General features: G+C 42.4%; 1 protein-coding gene across 7 annotated transcripts in view; it reads left to right on the forward strand.

Annotated features, from left to right (window-relative positions):
* Nucleotides 1–20,870, forward strand: part of LOC134225839 (serine/threonine-protein kinase meng-po) — a 62,493-nt gene that overhangs the window by 4,978 nt on the left and 36,645 nt on the right. The gene's annotated exons all lie outside the window — the stretch shown is intronic.

Here is a 20,870-nt window from a genome sequence, read left to right on the forward strand (position 1 = left end):
TACCGAAAATGACCATATCACCCGCGAGACAAACAAGTTGCACCCGGCTCTCCGCATGACACTTTTTAGCATAATATTAAACACCTTGTATGGCAAATGCTGGGTAATACTTAAGTTAGTACTTCACCTACTTGAAGGAATAAAGTGGACCCCATTTCGCGGTTATCAGCCTCTTGCCCAGTAACTTCTATCCCTACCTTCCCACGAAACCAGTTGGCTTACAAGCAACCTTATAGAGAAGATCGGAGAACCCCTGCGGGAACTATGGTTGTATGCTGACCTAGAAAGGAAGGGGGGAGGGGAGGGGAGTTTGCTACTATCCGGAGGTACAAATCTAATTGAGCGTCTGTTTCCCATGTTAAGGGCGACTGATCATTTTACAAGTGCCAGCGAGGGACCCTACACAAAACTGTGCCCACTGTGCTCCAAGGGGGTCGTTTTGTGTTATTTTTTTCAAAGAGTTTGCATGGTTCGTGGCCGTGGTTTTAAATAGATGGCAATCCTTGAGATAATTGAGGAATTGCCGCTTATCGTCTGCGATGTTTAGCAGTGGAGTTACGGCAGTGGCTATGTTGCTCAGTATTCAGGATATTTGATAAAGCGTGCAAGAGTTGAAGATATGACAGATGGTTTTTGTGGAAGTTTTTACATTTCTGAGGAAATCACTGGAGCTCAAGTTGTGTGGGCGTTGCGAAAACGGGAGAGCGCTACCTGTTTTCAGCGGAGGGACAAATTTTTCGTTGATTCTTACACTGATTAGCCCCTGTCGCAGAAATTTCGTGCTTTGCTCGATGTTGGCCAGGACGTCAATGTTCGTGTTTCTTTGGAGGCCAGAATGTCCAGGGACCTACATCAGAGTGATGCTCCTGTTGAGCGTCTCCTGGATTGCCTGAATGAAGGGGTGGCGGCTGGTTTCAGAGGCTAGTGCTGCCAGTACCCTTGCCTAATCCGTTACGACGAGTTTAGGGCGTTTATTTGGATTGAAGACTGCTTGGAAGACCGCAACGGCCTCCACCGCGAAAACCTAACAGCAGATGTCCGACAGACAATGGGCAGCTGAGGTGTTTTTACCGGATTGGGTGCCTATTCCTGCCTTAGCTACCGATTTCGAGTCGTTCATATAACGGATTTTTGAAAATTTCATAAGAGGTGCCCAGTTTTTGGTCGAGACGGCACTTTCGTCCAGGGTCGGTATGTATACCGGGGTGCGGTGGTTGGACTCGCAGAGATATGTACTCGGACACACTTTTGCCCGCCATTTGGTAACCTGCTGACTGGGCCCACTTGGCAACTTTGTTGACTGCTGCTTGAGTCTTCCTCCTAACGATTTTAGGCTGCTTTCCGACGGAGACGTGTAGACTAGGACAAAGATCCCAGTTTCCTCCTTCATTGTCAAGGTGGAGTAGGCTATGAGTTGCACTCGGAACTAGCCGTCGAGCTGGAAGTTCTTTACAAACTGAAGATATTTCCCGGGGCTTTGTTAAAAGTTAGAATATCCGGTGTCCACGTCCGGTTGTAGGTTTTTCGAGATATCCAGCGAAACGACTTCTACATGTTGATCCGCGCCTTCAGCCTCCTGGAGGATTTGCCCTAATGATGCTTATTACCTGCTTTATCTCGATTCAACGCAGGGCTATTTGGTAACAGTCGCTTCTTGGCCTTTCTCTGAGTGCCTTATTGGCAGTGAATTATTGGCTACCCGAAGTATAACCTCAGTTCTCGTTTTAACTCCTGTTGGCAGTTGTTCCAGTCAGCTCGGTCATAGATCCACCGTGATCAGCGAGAAAACTCTGTCGGTTGACTTTCAAGCAACACGATAATCGAAGCTGGGTCGCTACCTCTAGGGTCACCGTCCATGGACACGAGTGCAGCCTACCCATAACGGAACTCGAGGCCATCGAGATGTCGAGCTCTCTACGGAAGGTGGGTGAGCCGTCGATCAGTATAATGAGGCCGGCGTCGGTTGCCGCACTGAAGACAATGTTACCTCGGATGTTGTTTGAGCGGCTACTCCAGGAGTGGTAGCCCAGGATGATAGTTGGTGATGGCAGGTATTCGAAAATCAAGTGTTGCCTTTTTTGCAGATCGGGCAGCTTTCCGTTCCATTGGAGCGCTAACGTTTCTGGAGATGGAGCTACGCGGCAATCATAATATATGCATACTAGGGTTGCCTTTTCTTTATGCGATGCCTATGCGCACAAATTTCTTAAACGCTTTTTGCGCAGAAAAGTGGAAGCGGTATACGTGTATTTTTTATCCGATGATCCACGGTGGTGCATACAATGTTCACGAGCATGTTATTTTGTCGTTCTATGCGATGTAATCTGTGACAACAAACCCAATTTTACAGATAATCCGAATTCATTCGAGTTTGTTTGTGAATATATGCGTTATCAACAAATGTGTTTGGAATGTATTCGCCAAATAGCTCACTCTGCAGAAAAATTTATGAATAATCTAATTACCTTCGCACCACAATGCAAATTTTATGGAATTTGTGTAAATAGACGATTGCAGTCATGCGTTTTTATGCGATGTGTGGTTGTCTGGGTGAGGTATCGTTGCGTTGGTGCTTGGTACTGAGGGTCCGGAACCTACAACCGAAAGAGATGGGGTGCTGACGACTTGTTATTTTAGAGTAACGGAGTGTGTAAGGCGTGTAGATAAGTGGGAGGAAAAGCGTGTATTTTGAGTAACTGATACTCGTGGATGTGCACACGTCTATTATGTTTCCCATTGGGATTGTTATTATCGAAGAGAGAGGTATAAGTGTTGTTGGCGTGTATTTATAAGTAGGAAGGCAACCTAAGCTCATAAACCACTTTCTGTTTCTTCTTAGCTACCACACCTCGCTTGGTCTTCCGGTGGCTGCATTTGATGCGAAATTTGGTTTTTGCGTTGGCGTTGTCGTATCCATTCCATATAATGAATCGCTGAAAATGTAGTAAAATTTAGCATAGCTTTGCTTGTCCTTATTTTGTTGTTACTTGCTTGCTTGACTTCAGAGTTGTCTCTTGAGTGCTCAGTAGAACAATGACACGTAACTTGGTAATAATTTTATCCTTGACGTCAAGGTTGGCTTGCATTCTATTGATCGTTTCTGTTAGGTCGGAAACTTTGCGGATTAGCTCCTCTATGATACCGTACGCTCTTATGAACGATTTCCGGGCGTTTGCTGACTCTGCCATTATGCTTTGCCTAGCTGGTTGCTGGTTTACCTCACGTAGTTCGGCGATGGTTTTCCTTAGTTCTCGAATTTCTTGTATTTTTTTGCCTGCGGTGGTAGGATTTTGCATAAAATCCTGTCCACGCAGTTAACTGTGTTGAGCTACGATGCAGTCGTTTAATTTTTCCATTTTCAGTAGACTTTCGTACTGCCTCTGGTGCCTAACCTTCAGAACATAGGGTTACTGCTCCTGGACTTCATCTCATAGCTCCGATATGAAAAACAAACCAATGAAGAGGTATTTGATTTGTTTATTATTTTTGTGATTTTTTTCAGCAGTGAGTACGTATGTTAGCAAAAAGAAACGACGAATTTGATGCCGTATTTCTTTGTTTTGCGATGAGATTAATATATGTTCAGTGAGATTGAAAACGGAACAGTTCCCCTAATTAGTTTCCATCGATTCGTTTGTTCACTGTGCCGCTAGTTCATTGTGGCCTTCTGGGTAAGAGCGGTAGGAGTGGCCTGCGGCCAACTCCATCTTCAACCATACACGACGCCAACAGGCACGGGTGGGTTTCGATTCTTCGTGTAATGAAAACGCTCCGCGAGAACGCGACAACAAAGCAAAAATCGTGCGCCTTCACCGCACTAGCGAAAAGTTTGTCTTACTTCCACCAGACAAGTTACTGTCATAACCCACGACAACACAGCAACGTGTCTTCTACACGCAGGAGCAAGAACAATAACGCCGTCACTTTTCACCGACCCGAGAGGTATCGTGCACCTTCTTCGAACTTTCGAAAAAAGTTTGCTTTCTCCCACCGTGTATAAAGGCTCCTCGGACCTAAGCGATTTTATCACCGTGACCACAACTAGTCGCCGCGTTTCTATCGCCGCCGTACCAGCGGCGACAGTCGCTAAACGATAGAATCACGTCACGATTGTTTCGTCGCGTGTGTTTGGAGGGACGTTAACACTTACGCACTGACCCGGAGGCACCCTGCGCCTCCTGCGCGCTTCCACAAAAAGTTTTACTACCACCGCCGGATAGGAGCTCTTGACTTCATGGAAGACCACTAATACGAACATCACTCACAGCCAACGGCTGTGAAGCTCTGCATCGCGCCAAGCTAAAATGTATTGGCGCTGTACGCAACCAGGTTTTCAGTTATCAGTAGCTGAAGATCGTCGTCGATAACGGAGTTGAATTTGATTTCACCGCACCAAGCGGCTTTCTGACTTACTTGTGATATTTTTTTCGTACAAGGAAAACGTAAATCATTTCAAATCAATTCATACGTACATTTGATGTGGGATATCCTCAGTTATAGGGTTGAGCGATATCCGGTACAATTTGCGAGCAATTAAATCTACTGAACGAAAGCTTGATCAGAAAAATAAGAAATTTTTTGATGGCACTTCGTGCGATTTGGCAAAACTCCGACCATTTATTAACTGAATGTCTCTGGTTTCGAAATTAAATTTGCCAAATATACGATGCATTTGATATCCAGAAGAATATCGTCATCGAAATTCCTATCCATATTTATTTTACATAAATCCCAAACAGCTTTACGGTAGATAAAAGTTCAGTTGATTGGATTATAAATGGCTTGTTGCGAGCTTTCAAAAGACACAGGAAGGTGATTAGAGTCAAATTCGGCAATCAGCCACGCAGTTGACTTGAATCAGTAGAAATCAAATCAATTGTGGGAAGATTTTAGGTGGATGAAAAACAGGTCGGACCAAAGGTTGGAATGTAAATCGTATAAGCAATAGAACAATCGGCAAATAAAGTTCGACCGTTGGGATTGCTTTGAGCATATTTCCATGAACGGTGTTAAATTAAAATCACCAATTAGCAAAAACTTAAGTATGCTACGAGTCAAAATTAAAGCTCATTTCTCATCAAATTCGTTTGTTGCCCATAGCATTGGAAAGGCAAGTTGGAGAATTGTCCAAAATTTGTTTCAACAGAAGCACCCTATGTTTCATAAACTTTGGTTTCAAATGAAGTAAATGATATAAGTTTGATTCGTTTCTTTATGACTTAGGGTAAATGATATATTTTGGACATGTACATATTTTGGACAAGCCTGAGCTTCTTCGATCAATTTTAGATAATGTGTAGGAAAATTTTTATCGAAAGTATTATCATTCCATACTTTTATCTCACCTCTAGCGGCTCTTGATGAGAATTCACAAATCAACTATTATTTATCTTTAAAATTACCTAAAATGTAAAGCTTTCTACCAAAGTGCCTGCTGGACGCCAGTATGCAGGAGAACATGCATTATAGGACATGCACCCGAAACACGTTTAAATTGGTTCAAACGGCAATCTTGAGGTCCTGCGGCCAAAGTTTGATTGTAATTGAGATACTAACATATTCCAATCGCTTAACATGAACTTGAGACGGATGAAAAAGGAGTGACCAAAATGAATTTATGTTTTTATGCATCAGACATTTATTGGTCACCCCATGTACAGTACATGGATGAACCATTAATTACCAACTTTCAGGCTGTTTTCAATGATATCGATAAGATTGCGAAACAATGATAATTTTTGGTTTAATCTATGTCAGTTAAGCAAATAAATGCATTTAAATGAATGTGGATACGTGTAGGTAAGTCATACCATTGAGATCTGTAGGTGGCCATTTTTAAATTAGGAGAAAATGACTCTGTCCAAAATATATGCATTTTTCATGTCGAAATTATATATTTGATGTCCAAAAAGAAAATACACCTAGTAAACGTAATTTACTCAAAAATTGGGCAATGGAGACACAAGACTAATCATAGGTTATGAATTTGGATGAACCTAGTGGTTTTCAATTGTTTTATACTATTCAATCTTGATATATTTTGTAATGAATGTCCTGCGCTTGTCCAAGATACATCATTTATCCTACTTTCTCTTAACTCAACAAAAACCAAATTAATGTTTATTCCATTCCCCACGGAAAAAAGTTTTTTGCAAACAAATCAGAATGAGCTTACCGAAATCCTTTAGCCAGTTTGGATAATTGAGCAACCTGATCTGCAAAGTTCTTTCCTCAGGTTTTGGAAAATTCCTTCCTTGATCATTCATCCCTAGATACCTTCCAGGTCCAACTATCTTCAACGCAGAATCTTTCGTCAGCAGCGCAAACTTTGGTAATACCCGAAATAGTAACAAAAAACACATTACTGGGTGAATAGAACGTCGTCACCCACGAACAAAATTATCCGGACGCTCCCGAATTTGTATTTGGCTAGAAATCTGCATACAAAATAACAATGAAATCGCTATCAAGATAGTCAAATTAGATTCGAGGAGAGATTCTCCTAAATTGAATACAACTCTAAGTTTTTCTAAAGATTAGCATATTGTCATATGAACATGGTCATTTAGTTTACCGAGGTATGTATTTGAAATTTCAACGGACCCAAGAAAATACTTGGAATATGTTTTCATGTAGCTAAGTAGAACGAGGAAATATTTTTGATATCAGTGATCACCAGAAATCAGGATACACAAAAATACAAGAGTGAAAATAAAAATAATGAAATGAATTAATCAAATAAAACTTGAATGATACTTAAGCTTTCATCATCACCATCACCACGTCGAATCGAGACAATCAAGACACCGCTATTTCGCTTCGTTTACCAGAATGTTTTTCGTTCGTTCCAAAGTTTCATTCTGGATTGTGTGTACCAGGTGTTCAACAATGGATGGTGATGATAATAGCGGCAAAGGTTGCATAAATAGCGGGTCACAAGCCCAAAATCACGGCAATTACGCTGCGCGGCTTGCTGTGATCCCTCCTGAAGAAAACCACCGAATCTATGACAAAAGGTTGAAAGTCAAAAGGTCGAAGGACAAAAGGTCGAATGGGCAAAAGGTCGAAGGGTTATCAAATGGACAAAAGGTTGAAACCAATAACATCCCCATCTAATAACATGAAGGGGAGTAGAAAATGAATTTGACACACATTGCTACAAGAGCCTGACAGTCTTCTGTATCTCCATGATCGACATCGGAATGTAATATTATTAGGAATGCATAGGAAGTCGCGTTGGTTAGCTGCGAAATAATTAATTATACGACCTATCATAAGACGAGTTTAAACAATCCCTTTGAATTCCACCACTTAAAAGTCGAGTCAAGTACAAGACACTGAGACGGCCTTACTGTTGAGGTCGAAATACGTATCTGTCAGGATACAATTAAGTGGTGGAATTCAATGGGATTGTTTAAACTCGTCTTATGACAGGTGAAAACATTCCACTAAAAAGCTCAAAATAATTTTCTTATAATTATACGACACTGATTCAAAGATACAAAATCTAACGTCTTTCACTCAAACATGCACTCGAAGTGACACGTGTTACAAGAGCACGATCTAACAAGTACTAATTATTCAGCTTCGTCGTCCCGATAACTTACGTCCCGATAAAAATCATTAACTGCTCGCCCTGGCTGCTGTATATTCACTGTAAATAGATTAACCGTTGTGTGACCGGCAAAAAAAACACCCTTAACAGGCCGGCAGGGTACCCGGGTACCCACGAAACTGAATTGCTTATATCATTGGAAATTTTCAACCGATTTCAACAATTTTGGGCTTATTCGATTCAGAATTTTCTCTTCTATAAAGATGTTACCAGGATGAACCGATCCGGTCAATTCGGTTCTCGGAAAATCCGGATTTCCAAGAACTTGTCCTGCATAAATGATACTGATCGTGGATTTCGATAGCTAATCACCTATACGAGTATCAAACTTCTAGAAATTTCATCAGTAGATTGATTCTTATCGATTTGGGTCCATCAGAAGTGCATATTTTCGATTGGCCATTCCAGAACAGGTTCCACGAGGGGTCATAGGTGGCCATGAACATTGTTCAATGGAACATCAACAATATGGGTATCAAACTTCATGAAATTAACTCTTGCGTATGTCTTTAATGATCCTAGGCTCACCAGACAAGTTGACTCAGGAGTGGCCATTCTAGAACAGGTTCCCCAAGCGCCGGGGTTGGCCAAAATTATTTCTCATTGGAACCCCAACAATATGGGTGTCAAACTTCTTGAAATTGTCTCAAGCGTTTATTTCTGATCTATTTGGGTTCCTCAAACAAGTTCACCCCGGATCTCCAATTCCGGAATAGGTTCCCTGAGGAGTCAAGAATGTTCATTAACATTTTCAGAGCTCATTCTATTAAATCAATTTATCTAGCAATGTGAGTGCAAAATAAATGCAATGACCACTCATTGACGCCGGGTGACCAGCAGGAGACCCACCATAAGATTCCGGACACTCGGAGATATGATCGATTCCAGAAATTCTTCTAAACAGATGTGACTTTTCATAAACCGTTTGTTCTAACATTGTCATATCAAAACCAATACATGCACTACTCTTCGATCCTGGGTGGCCTCTATCTGATACTACGAAAGTTTGTTCTAGAAATTTGCGCCTTTTCTTATGAACAATCCGTTGTAAGTAGTTTCCAGGGCCATAATTGACTCCAGGTGGACACTAAGTTATCCTTGGGAAGCTCCGAATCATCCGGAGCAGTGGTTAATTCTTGAAATTCATCATTTGTTGTGAGAGCAAAATTAATGCAAGGGCTACCTGGTGGTCCCCAAATGGTGCTCCAGAAATGCAGAGGCATCCAGAGCAGTGGTCAATTATTGCAGTTCGTTCTAGAAACTTTCGAAAATCGTTTGTAATAGCAGTATAGAAGTAGAGTCTTTGCTCGCGCTTAGAATCATAGGGGCGTAACTGTATTGATCGATTTTTCTTCATCGATTTTATATTTGCTTCAGGTAGAATATGCAATCATCCTTCATTACAATAATGAACCTTCGGCAAACTACCGCAATTCACTACATTGATAAAAGGAAAATATCGTCGACGATAAATCGATCAATACAGTTACGCTTTTATGATTCTAAGCGCGTGATTGCGAATATCATTCATTGATCCCGAGTGGCCACCAAGAGCTCCTCCTGAAATACCGGAATTCCCGAAGCAATCGTCATTTCTTACATTTTGTTTTCAACAGTTGCGTAATCGTGAACAATATTTTTAACAAAGTAAAAAAGAAGGAGAAGAGAGGGGCTTGGTAGTCACAAGGCTACTGCTTCTGCCTCATACGCAGGAAGTCGTGGGTTCAATCCAAAGTCCGTTCCATTCTCCTACTTTGTATCTTTCTTTATATTTATCTCTAGCAATCGCTAGAACTGGAAATGGACTTCCATACCATTTCCATTTCTTTTCCTATACCTTCAACTTGACTTTTCTAGCTGTTTCTGCTAGAATTGGAAATGAACTAAAGAGCTCGTTTCCTACATCCAATTAGAAATTCCATCAGTTGCTTTCTATATATAACATTGACAGATCGTTAACCAAGACGGACCTCTGCCTCTCGAACCTTAACCCAACAATTCCAATAAATTCCGTACGAACAGAGGTATATTCGGCTTGCAGTGGGCGAGTGATTGCATCATCATTTCCACCCCCTTCCCTACATTGACTTGCATTCTGAATCCACTGATAATGTGTGTGAAACAAAAATCTGTAACTAAATGCGCTCCCTCAGTAGATGAAGAATCTGGCTAGTCTAATCAGTTTCGTCGTTCCAGTTTCAAAATCTACCTGTCTGGCCGTGAAGGCCGATGATATGTCGACGGATGAGATGTTTAGCCTGAAGATGATCCTTTATGAATTTCGGGAGTACAACTTGCAGACTCACCATCTGTCTATTGATTTCAAAGCAGCGTACGATTTAGTGAAGTGCTGAAGTAGTGCTTGATGGGGAAATTGTTGAAGAATTTGTTTATCTTTGAACACATGACATGTGACAATGACGTTTCCTGTGAAGTAAAAAGACGTATTGCTGCTGCGAATAGGGGCTTCCTCGAATATTGAAAACGAAATTTTCTCTGATTCGTTAGGATGTAAAAAGAGGTGGACCGGAAAGCTGTTGGGGTTTTCAAGCGAAAAGTGCTACGTACAATTCTCGATGGGAAATTAGAAAAAAAAATTGTGGCGCAGACGCATAAATCACGAGCTGTATCAAGTGTATAAAGAAGAAAATATTGTGAATCGTATAAAATACGGCAAACTCCAGAGGGCCGGTCACTTAATGCGAATTCCGGAAGAAAGAATAGCAAAAACAATATTCACCAGAGATCCGGATAGAGGCCAGCGACTTCGTGGCTGCTGCACGTGGTGGAATCGGACCTGGGAACCCTAAAAGTTTATGAAAACTGGAGGAACATCACACAAGATTGACAATTATGGAGCTCTACAATACGTCAGTCAAAGGTTGTTTAGAGCTTCTAGTGGAGTTTAGATTTAGATCTATTTAGAACTATCCCATTTTATTCCACCACTTGAAGTGAACGAACGATTTATTGAAAGTCGCAGTATTATTGGATGTATTGTGGCCGTTTAGATTGCATCAATTATGCTCTCACATTTCTCAACAAGCGATATCTAAAATCTCACAACTTTCTAGGGCGACTTAAAAATTGGCACATCTTCGAATGTTCCGAAGCTTCCAGATGTTCACCTAACGGCCACACGGTGTCAATGAATGATCCTCGAATTTATTTTGATCGCACACAACTACAAAAAAAAAGTCGCAGCTTTCTAGGGCGATTTTCTAGAATTGATTACCTTTTCGGCTATTCCTGAGCTGGAGCACCACTTAGTGGCCTCCCGGGGTCAACGTTTGGTTCTTGAAATGATATTGCTCTCATTTTGATGCATAATTCTTTTTGTGACACAGTACGGTTTATGAGGATGAATTTAAAATTTGGCCCTTTTCTCAGAATGTTTCGGAGTTCCCGGCGGACCATTTAGCGGAGTTTTTCTCTCACATTCATAACAAACCACTGTATTCTAGGACGATTTTCAAGAATTTGTCTTTACTATGGGTGTTCCGGACATTCAGCGCCAGATGACCAATGGTGGTCAATGCGTTGGTCATGCAATGATTTTACTCTCACAATGCTACAACAAGTAATAGTCCTTAGGATTTCCAGAATTGGCATTGCGGCAATAATAGATTTATTAAAAAAAATCGCAACTTCAAAATATAATCTTCTACGCTGTTAGGCCATTTGGCCGAACACCATTTGGCTGAATGCCGTTTGGCTGAATAGTTAAAAAATAGCTTAGTTTACGAGTGGTCCTTCTCCCTACTTTCTTCTTCTTTCTTCCTTCCTCCTTATTCCCTCTTCCTTCTTTCTTCTTGCTTCTTTTTTCCGTCCCCTACCTTCCTTCTTCTTTCGTCCTTCTTTCCTCTTCCTTCTTCCTTCTTTCTGCTTCCTTCTTTCTTCCCACTTCTTCTTTCTTCTTCCCTCTTCCTTCCTCCTTCGTTTTTCTTCATTCTTCTTCCTTCATTCTTCCTTTTTTTTCCTTCTTCCTTCTTCTTTCTTCGTTCGTCCTTCTTCCTTAGCCCTTCTTCTTCTTTTTTCCTTCTTCCTTTTCCCTTCTTTTTTATATCTTATTCCTTCTTCCTTCGTTTTTGTTTTTTTCTTCTTTCTTTTTCCTTTTTCCTTCTTACTTCTTTCTTCTAGCTTCTTCATTCTTCATTCTTCATTTTTTCTTCTTCCTTCTTCCTTCCTCCATCTTCCTTCTTCTTTCTTCCTTTTCCCTTCCTTCTTCCTTCTTCCTTCTTCCTTCTTCCTGCTTCCTTCTTCCTTCTTCCTTCTTCCTTTTTCCTTCTTCATTCTTCCTTCTTCTGTCTTCTTTCTTCCTTATTCCTTTTTTTCTGCTTCCTTCTTCCTTTTTCCTTCTTTCTTCTTCCCTCTTCCTTTTTCCTTCTCACTAATCACTTCGTAAGGAAACGTATTTCAACTATTCGACCAAACGGCATTCGGCCAAATGACCCTAAACCTCTTCTACACCTGGTCATATCTCCTGATGTTCCAGAACTTTCTAAAACCACTTAGTGGCCATCCGGGATGAATGACTAGTCCTTGTATTGGTTTTGTTCGCTCATTGCTACAACACTAAAATTCTAAAAAGTCTCAGTTTTCTAGGATAAACTTTTAGAATCGGCAACTTCTCCGGATGTTTCGGAGCTTTCAGTGGTCCACTTAGTTTCCTTCTAGTGTCAGAGGGTACTCCTTGCAATGATTTGGCTCTCAACACACGGATTACAAAAAACTGCAGCTTTCTATTTTTTTTATTTATATTTATTTATATTGAAAAGTATTTATGGCCGCTTAACACCCTACGCGGTCCTGTCCTGCAATGGAAACTATAAAGTCAGCATGTCTGGTGGCTCTAAAACAATCAGAAACACACTGCTGAGGCAATTTCAAGAAGTTTGATGTCCATATTGTTGAGGTTCCACTGAAAAATGTCCATGGCCACCTATGACCCCTCGAGGAACCTGTTCTGGAATGGCCAATTGAAGATCTGCACGTCTGATGGACCCAAATCAATAAAAATCAACTTGCTGATGAAATATCAAGAAGTTTGATACCCATAATGCTATTTACCTATCGAAATCCACGATCAGTATAATCTATGCAGGACATGTCCCTAGAAATCCGGATGTCCCGGTGATCTGAGAGCCCGGTCCAATCCTGAAACAGCATGATAAAGGACAAAATTCTGAATCGAATGAGCCCAAAATTGTTGAAAACGGTTTAAAATTGCCTAAGATATAAGCATTTTAGTTTCGTGGGTACCCGGGTACCCTGCCGGCCATTTAAAGGGTAGAAAAATGTCGGAACCCCTCCCTCCACCCCTCCTTAATCAAAATTTAAGTTAACCCGTACAATCGATTTTGGCCGTCATTATTGTGGATATGACAGAGTTTCAATCTCCTACTATGAAAGTTCATTTAGATATCGCGATTTGAATTCCAAAAAGGTACCCGGGTACCCAGCTGGCCACACAAGGGTTAAAGAACTGGCCATGAAATAAAGAAGGAGAATTCTCTTGGAAATGTAATAAGCTAGACTTTTCATAAGAAACATGTTTTCAAACTTGTTGTCGAATATTTTGTCTTTTTCATGTGAACAGAATTAAAGATTTTAAAATTTTGGGCCTCTGACCTTTTGTCCATTTGACGTTTTGTCCCTTCGTCGACCGTTTGTCCCTTCGACCTTTTGTGCGTCGACCTTTTGTCCTTCGACCTTTTGTTTTTCAACCTTCTGTCCCAAAGCCCGAGTAAGATCGGGTAGGTTCGTCTAGTCGAATATAAGAAAACTTCAAGTACTCTAAAACAGATGACTTAAAACTATTTTCAGGCGCCTCTACCTATATTCCACAATCTTGTTATATTCCGACGGTTCTCAGAACATTTTATTATTATTTGCGCTATGTGAGCCACAAACACATCTACTAGTTTTTGATGTTATAGGTGCACAGTCCTATTATGCATCATACCATGCAATTTGCTCAAAAATTTAACATTTATGGAACTAGCCACGCAAATAATTTACAACGTGTAAAAGCTTCAACTTATTTTGCTCAAAGAAGAATTGGATTTATAGGTCCATTGAAGTATAACCAGTTACCAGTTGAATTAAAATACCTCCCTAATCATGTTATTAAATTTGTGTCTTTTTTTTCTTGGTTTAAGCACACAAATAAAATTATTTTGTATTTTGTGTTTCTATACTGTCAAGTGTGTGCTTAAATCAAATTAGATGCGTCCATTTCCAAGGGGCTCCCAGTCAGTGAGCTTCTTGGCGTGGGGCAATTAAAAAAATTCCACCACAGGCACTGCCAAGACGATCATGTCTTTAGATAAAATAATCTGGATATCTTTTGATGGAGAGTTAAATAGTTCGTCTTCCAAGCGGGCATTCCAAGTAACAATTTTCCAAAAAATACTTGGATCCATTTAAATGAAGTCAAGTAACAGCTTTTTAAGTGAATTCAATACCAAGCTGAACAGCTTCAGTTTTGGTATTTGCTTTGAACATTTCATCAATCATGTGATATAATAGTTCAGATATAAAAATCAGAATCGGAAGCACCTGAATTAGCAGGATGGTCGTTATTTTCCAGGCAGGAATGGATAAAAAAAATATAAATTGTTGATAGATTTTGAACATGAGCATGAGCATGATGACCACACATTTTGTAGCTGTTAGTCTTTGGTTGACCAGAACAATCGCAATTACACAAGAAACCAATGGATGGTAACACTGATTTTGCTTTTATCCTCAATGTCCACCGTTTGGGTTTAATCTCTCAGTTGTAGGGGAAGGGGGCAATATGCCCTAGCTAAGCAAACACTGCTTTATTGTCTTATTTGTAACGCTATTCATGGGTATTTTTACATTATGCATCAGTTAAACAAGATAGCTAGTTGAGAGATCGAAGTGTGCCGCGCTAGCAAAAAGACGTTAAATTTTCTGCTACCGTCATTTTTTTTCCAAAAAAAGTTCCCGAAGCCGGTGAAGAACACTATGTATTTCGGCAGAACCTGTTCCGGCAAAATATATTGTGGAAGTACATTTCGAAAAGCCACCAGCAGCGAGGGATAAAGTTGCATCAAATTTCGTACTTCTGCGTCGCTCGCTCTTCACCGTTGAGATGGTCCACAAACCGGAAATCCGCTACAGAAACTCCAGCCATTCGTGTTGTCAACAACTGAAAAAAGAAATAGTCCTCACTCTAGAAGTCCGTCGAAAGATCAAGACCAGAGAACAAACTGCGCCACACACGAAGTTCCGGTAGCAGTCTAGCAGATTGAAGTTGTGCAATACAAATCGGTCTCCGCGCACAAGAGTTGGAACATCAACCGTTCTCGAACAGGTACCGCTATGCAACCGTTCTGCAGTGGTCACAGTGTACATCGTTCCATCAACCACAAAACTGGTCCAGTGAATTGCAGAACAATCCTACGATCATCTGTTTGACAATACGAACCGAAAGTTTCCAAAACGACGAATCCAGGAGGTCCAAGAATGGCAATCGCGCGCGACTACTATTATTATTATTTATTCAGACTAAGGCCGAAGTGGCCTGTGCGGTATAAGAGTCTTCTCCATTCGGCTCGGTCCATGGCTACACGTCGTTAACCACGCAGTCTACGGAGGGTCCGTAAGTCATCTTCCACCTGATCGATCCACCTTGCCTGCTGCGCACCTCGCCTTCTTGTGCCCGTCGGATCGTTGTCGAGAACCATTTTCACCGGGTTACTGTCCGATATTCTGGCTACGTGCTCGGCCCACCGCAGTCGTCCGATATTCGCGGTGTGAACGATGGATGGTTCTCCCAGCAGCTGATGCAACTCGTGATTCATTCGCCTCCTCCAGGTACCGTCCGCCATCTGCACCCCCCACGCAGCACTTTCCATTCGAAAACTCCCAGTGCGCGTTGGTCCTCCACGAGCATCGTCCAGGTCTCATGTCCGTAGAGGACTACCGGTCTAATTAGCGTTTTGTAGATTGTCAGTTTGGTACGGCGGCGAACTCTATTCGATCGGAGCGTCTTGCGGAGTCCAAAGTACGTACGATTTCCAGCCACTATGCGTCTCCGAATTTCTCTGCTGGTGTCATTTTCGGCAGTCACCAGTGAGCCCAAGTACACAAATTCTTCTACCACCTCGATTTCGTCACCACCGATGCAAACTCGCGGTGGGTGGCTCACATTGTCTTCTCTTGAACCTCTGCCTATCATGTACTTCGTCTTCGACGTGTTGATGACTAGTCCGATCCGCTTAGCTTCCCTCTTCAGTCTGATGTAGGCTTCCTCCATCTTCTCAAAGTTACGTGCCATAATATCTATGTCGTCGGCGAAACCAAATAGCTGGACGGACTTATTGAAAATTGTACCACTCGTGTTAATCCCTGCTCTTCGTATTACCCCTTCCAAAGCGATGCTGAATAGCAAACACGAAAGACCATCACCTTGCCGTAACCCTCTGCGGGTTTCGAAGGGACTCGAGAATGCCCCTGAAACTCGAACTACGCACATCACCCGATCCATCGTCGCTTTGATCACCCGTGTCAGTTTATCCGGAAATCCGTTTTCGTGCATTAGCTGCCATAGCTGGTCCCGATCGATTGTATCATATGCGGCTTTGAAGTCGATGAATAGATGATGTGTGGGCACGTTGTATTCGCGGCATTTCTGCAGTACTTGGCGAATGGCGAACACCTGGTCCGTGGTGGAGCGTTCGCCCATAAAACCCGCCTGGTACTGCCCCACGAACTCCCTTGCAGTTGGTGCTAGTCGACGGCATAAAATTTGGGAGAGTACCTTGTAGGCGGCGTTCAGCAATGTGATTGCGCGGTAGTTGCTACAATCCAGCTTATCGCCCTTTTTGTAGATGGGACAAACGACACCTTCCATCCACTCCTGCGGCAAAACTTCCTCCTCCCAAATCTTGGTAATGACCCAGTGCAGCGCTCTAGCCAGTGCCTCACCACCGTGTTTAAATAGCTCTCCTGGTAGTTGGTCAACCCCAGGGGCTTTGTTGTTCTTCAGCCGGATTTCCTGGAGATCCGGAGCCGGTAGAATTATGTCCTGCGCGCGTTCTCCCAGGTCCATCACCATACCGCCATCTTCGTCTGCCACATCGCCATTCAGGTGTTCTTCGTAGTGCTGCCGCCACCTTTGGATCACCTCACGCTCGTTCGTAAGAAGGTTCCCGTTTATGTCCTTACACATATCAGGCTGTGACACGTGGCCCTTACGTGAACGGTTTAACTTCTCATAGAACTTTCGTGTGTTATTAGCGCGGTACAGTTGCTCCGTTTCTTCACGGTCTCGATCTTCCTGCTGGCGCTTTTTCCTCCGGAAAATCGAGTTTTGTCTGTTCCGCGCCTGTTTATATCGTGCCTCGTTCGCCCTCGTGCGGTGTTGCAGCAATCTCGCCCATGCTGCATTCTTCTCTTCCACTAACTGCTCACATTCGCCGTCATACCAGTCGTTTCTCTGATCCGGGGGCACCGTGCCTAGTGCAGCGGTTACGGTGCTACCAATGGCGGATCGAATATCTCTCCAGCCATCTTCAAGAGACGCTGCGCCTAGCTGCTCTTCCGTTGGAAGTGCCACTTCCAGCTGCTGCGCGTATTCTTGGGCTAGTCTACCATCTTGTAGCCGCCCAATGTTAAGCCGCGGCGTCCGACTTCGACGCGTGTTGTACACCGTCGAGAGTTTTGAGCGCAGGCATACTGCAACGAGGTAGTGGTCGGATTCAATATTCGCACTGCGGTAAGTGCGGACATTCGTGATGTCGGAGAAGAATTTACCGTCGATTAGAACGTGATCGATTTGGTATTCCGTTTCTTGGTTAGGTGATCTCCATGTGGCCTTGTGGATATTTTTGCGGGGAAAGAAGGTGCTTCGGACTACTATTATGCGGGAGGCTGCGAAGTTTATGCATCGTTGGCCGTTGTCATTCGATACGGTGTGCAGACTATCCGGTCCGATGACCGGTCTATACATTTCCTCCCTTCCTACCTGTGCGTTCATGTCACCGATGACGATTTTAACGTCCCGCAGTGGGCATCCATCGTATGTCTGCTCCAGCTGTGCGTAGAACGCTTCTTTCTCGTCGTCGGGTCTCCCTTCGTGTGGGCAGTGCACGTTGATGATGCTATAGTTGAAGAAACGGCCTTTAATCCTCAGCTTGCACATCCTTGCGTTGATTGGCTGCCACCCAATCACGCGTTGGCGCATCTTACCTAGCACTATGAAGCCGGTTCCCAGCTCGTTGGTGGTGCCACAGCTTTGGTAGAAGGTAGCCGCTCGATGCCCGCTTTTCCACACTTTCTGTCCTGTCCAGCAAATCTCCTGCAGCGCCACGACGTCGAAGTTGCGGGGATGTAATTCATCGTAGATCATCCTGTCGCAACCTGCGAAACCTAGCGACTTGCAATTCCATGTTCCAAGCTTCCAATCGTGATCCTGTATTCGTCGCCTAGGTCTTTGCCGATTATATTGAGTCGCATTATCTCTTATATTGTTCGTAATGATTGGTTTTCTAGGCGGCTTATTGGGCCTGCGCAAACCTCCTGTCTCGTCGGAGGGCCGTCGTGTCAGGGCTGTTTAGCGTCCCACCTAACACCAGGACTTGGGCTTGTGCGCTTTGAGCGGCACACGGTCGCTTTGGTGGGGCCTACTTGCGGATACATGCAGCTTTTTATAGAGGTTTAACAGGGCCCACTGTCAAACCCCACCACATCCTAGGCAAGCCCCACAACTCGTAGATGGCCTGGGGAGGGATCGTCAAGCCCTTGGACATAGTCCCTGCTGCCCAAAACGACTACCGCAACATGCGAAACTGTGTGCGCGACTACTGCAACATGCGAAACTGTGGCGCCGGCGATGTTCAACGTATGGAACCCAGACCTGCTGGGAGCTTTCCGATTCAGCATGGATGAATAGAAGGACGGGAATGTAATGGACTACGCGGTGAGCTCGTTTCATGCTTCCTATTTAAAATCTCTTTGCAAACATTTCAATGGAATTTTATCATTCCTTCATATACCTATATGAAGTAATTTTGACAAAGAACGGCATACCTATTTGTGTACTGTGTAATATGGGTTACACTTCCACAATTGATGTAGGCACATATTGCGTTTTCCCTTTTCTATGTGCCAGACTAAATGTTCAGTCGTACGAATTCTGCTCTAAGAGACCGATTTTGTTTTTCTTATTTTATAAAATTTCGATGTAGGAAAAATAATATGGATGAGGTTTTTTTTTACTTACTGTCTCGTTTCAGAGAGCGAGAAATTGTTAATTTAATTTTTTTCCTTAAACAATATGATTGAATGTTTAAATGAAATATATCACTTTCAGTATATCTAAATATGCCATTCATACTTTTAAGACTAATTTCTTACCAATGAGATGCTAATTTCGAAAGACTTGAAAACGGTTCAAGCCATGGTACGCTTTTGCACTAGTGCTTGGATACCCTACCAGACAAATTTTATTATCCACGCGGGTGTTTATGGAAAAGATACAATCAAATTATAGTTTTTCAAGCATTAGGAAATTCAAGAACGTAGCACGTATTAATGTCTGTTGATGTACATAATATCATTTATATATACCTAGACAAGAGCGAATAATGTTTTCAAAGAGGGGCAATAAGTACACTCAATCCTTGACATAAATACTTTTAGTTTGAATTTGACATTAGCACATGCGGGGAGGGGTTTTCCATATATGATTCTTCTCTTCTCGTTTCAGAGAGCGAGCAATGGCGCTTAAACATAGGCTTATTAGCCAGGGCAAGTCTAATACCTTGTCCCATCCCAGGAAGTTAAACATCTAGGAAAACGGAGTGACATAAATTTCTTAGCATGGTCACTCCCAACGTTTGAATAAACTTATCATATCATTTGCTTATGATGACATCTATGAGGGCGTCGGTGAGTCGCTGACCTCTCACTAAGTAGATGTCATATCATCATTTCCTTCCCTTCCCTAGTAACGGAGAAGATGGGCGTGGCCGGCAATGGTAGTTTTCATGCTTTATCATTTTGGACCTCCAATTGGGTTGCTATTAATTCCCAAATAGTAATCCATAAGCAGTTGGGGTAAGAAAGTTAAAGAATAAACATGACAGTTATCAGTATGCAATCTACGAAATACTCCGTTACAACGCAACGCAACGCAGTTAAACAAGATAGCTAGTTGACGCCACTCAAAAATTTTCAAAAATCTCAATCATATTGATAACATTCACATTTCAAAAAAGTGGTGATATTCTGTTGCCGGAAAACTCATGAGGCAAAACGCCTTTCGAAACGCTGGCAGCTCCAAACGCTGGCAGCTCCTAGGGACAAAGCAACACGCGTCGGCGAATCAGCATTCTGGTATGGATAGTCCGTGGAGACGCAAGTAGGACTTTGTAGGTTAGTGCCACTAGGACGTTTTGCCTCGCCAAAATGGGGCGGCTGGGCGTTTTGGGGCCCCTTACCCTAACGATTGTTATGGGCATTCAACCTCATGCAACAGCTAAAATTATATCTAACTGATGCCATATAAAAATTGCAGAAAATCTCAATAATATTGATATCGCAATTTTTAAAAGTGGCGATATTTTGACTCCCGAAAATTCGTATAGACCAGGTAAATAAACATTCTGGTATAGATCAGACGTGGAGTCGCATGGTACATCGTTGGTAAGTTTCACAAAGGTAGTTTGCCTCACTTAATTGTTTAGATACTTATATCAACCAAATGTAGAAAATATCGGTTTTTCTTTCTTTCTATCTACTAATTTTGATATCCAACCTGAGCACTCAGTTTTGTTACGTGCATGTAAGCCACGATAAATATGAGGAAATACCCTCTAGAGGCGTCATCCCCTTACCTTCTGCAGATACGCAAGGATTTTGAAAATAAGTTTTTTCTTTTGTCACACGTTTCACAGTCATTACTCACTATTTGCCATCACATCAAAACAATTCTAAACTGAAAAAAGCATTATTTTCCCAACGCTGCTCGATACAAAGATGCTCTCAAGTTAAAAAAAAATACCGCGTGCTGTAAACTCTATTTATCGGTACGGCGGGTCATCGTTCAAATTTCAAACATCCGAATTCATTTGTACAAGTGATTTATATTTCGGTTTTCGCCACATTATGATATGCTTAAGCTTCGTCAAACATGTAACGGTTGGTGAAATTTCTTGAATGATCAAGATCCCGTGGTTCTAAGACCTAAGTGCTCCCGGTGACTGTACTATTCTGATTC

Source organism: Armigeres subalbatus, chromosome 3, assembly GCF_024139115.2.
Source record: "Armigeres subalbatus isolate Guangzhou_Male chromosome 3, GZ_Asu_2, whole genome shotgun sequence".
Taxonomy (NCBI): domain Eukaryota; kingdom Metazoa; phylum Arthropoda; class Insecta; order Diptera; family Culicidae; genus Armigeres; species Armigeres subalbatus.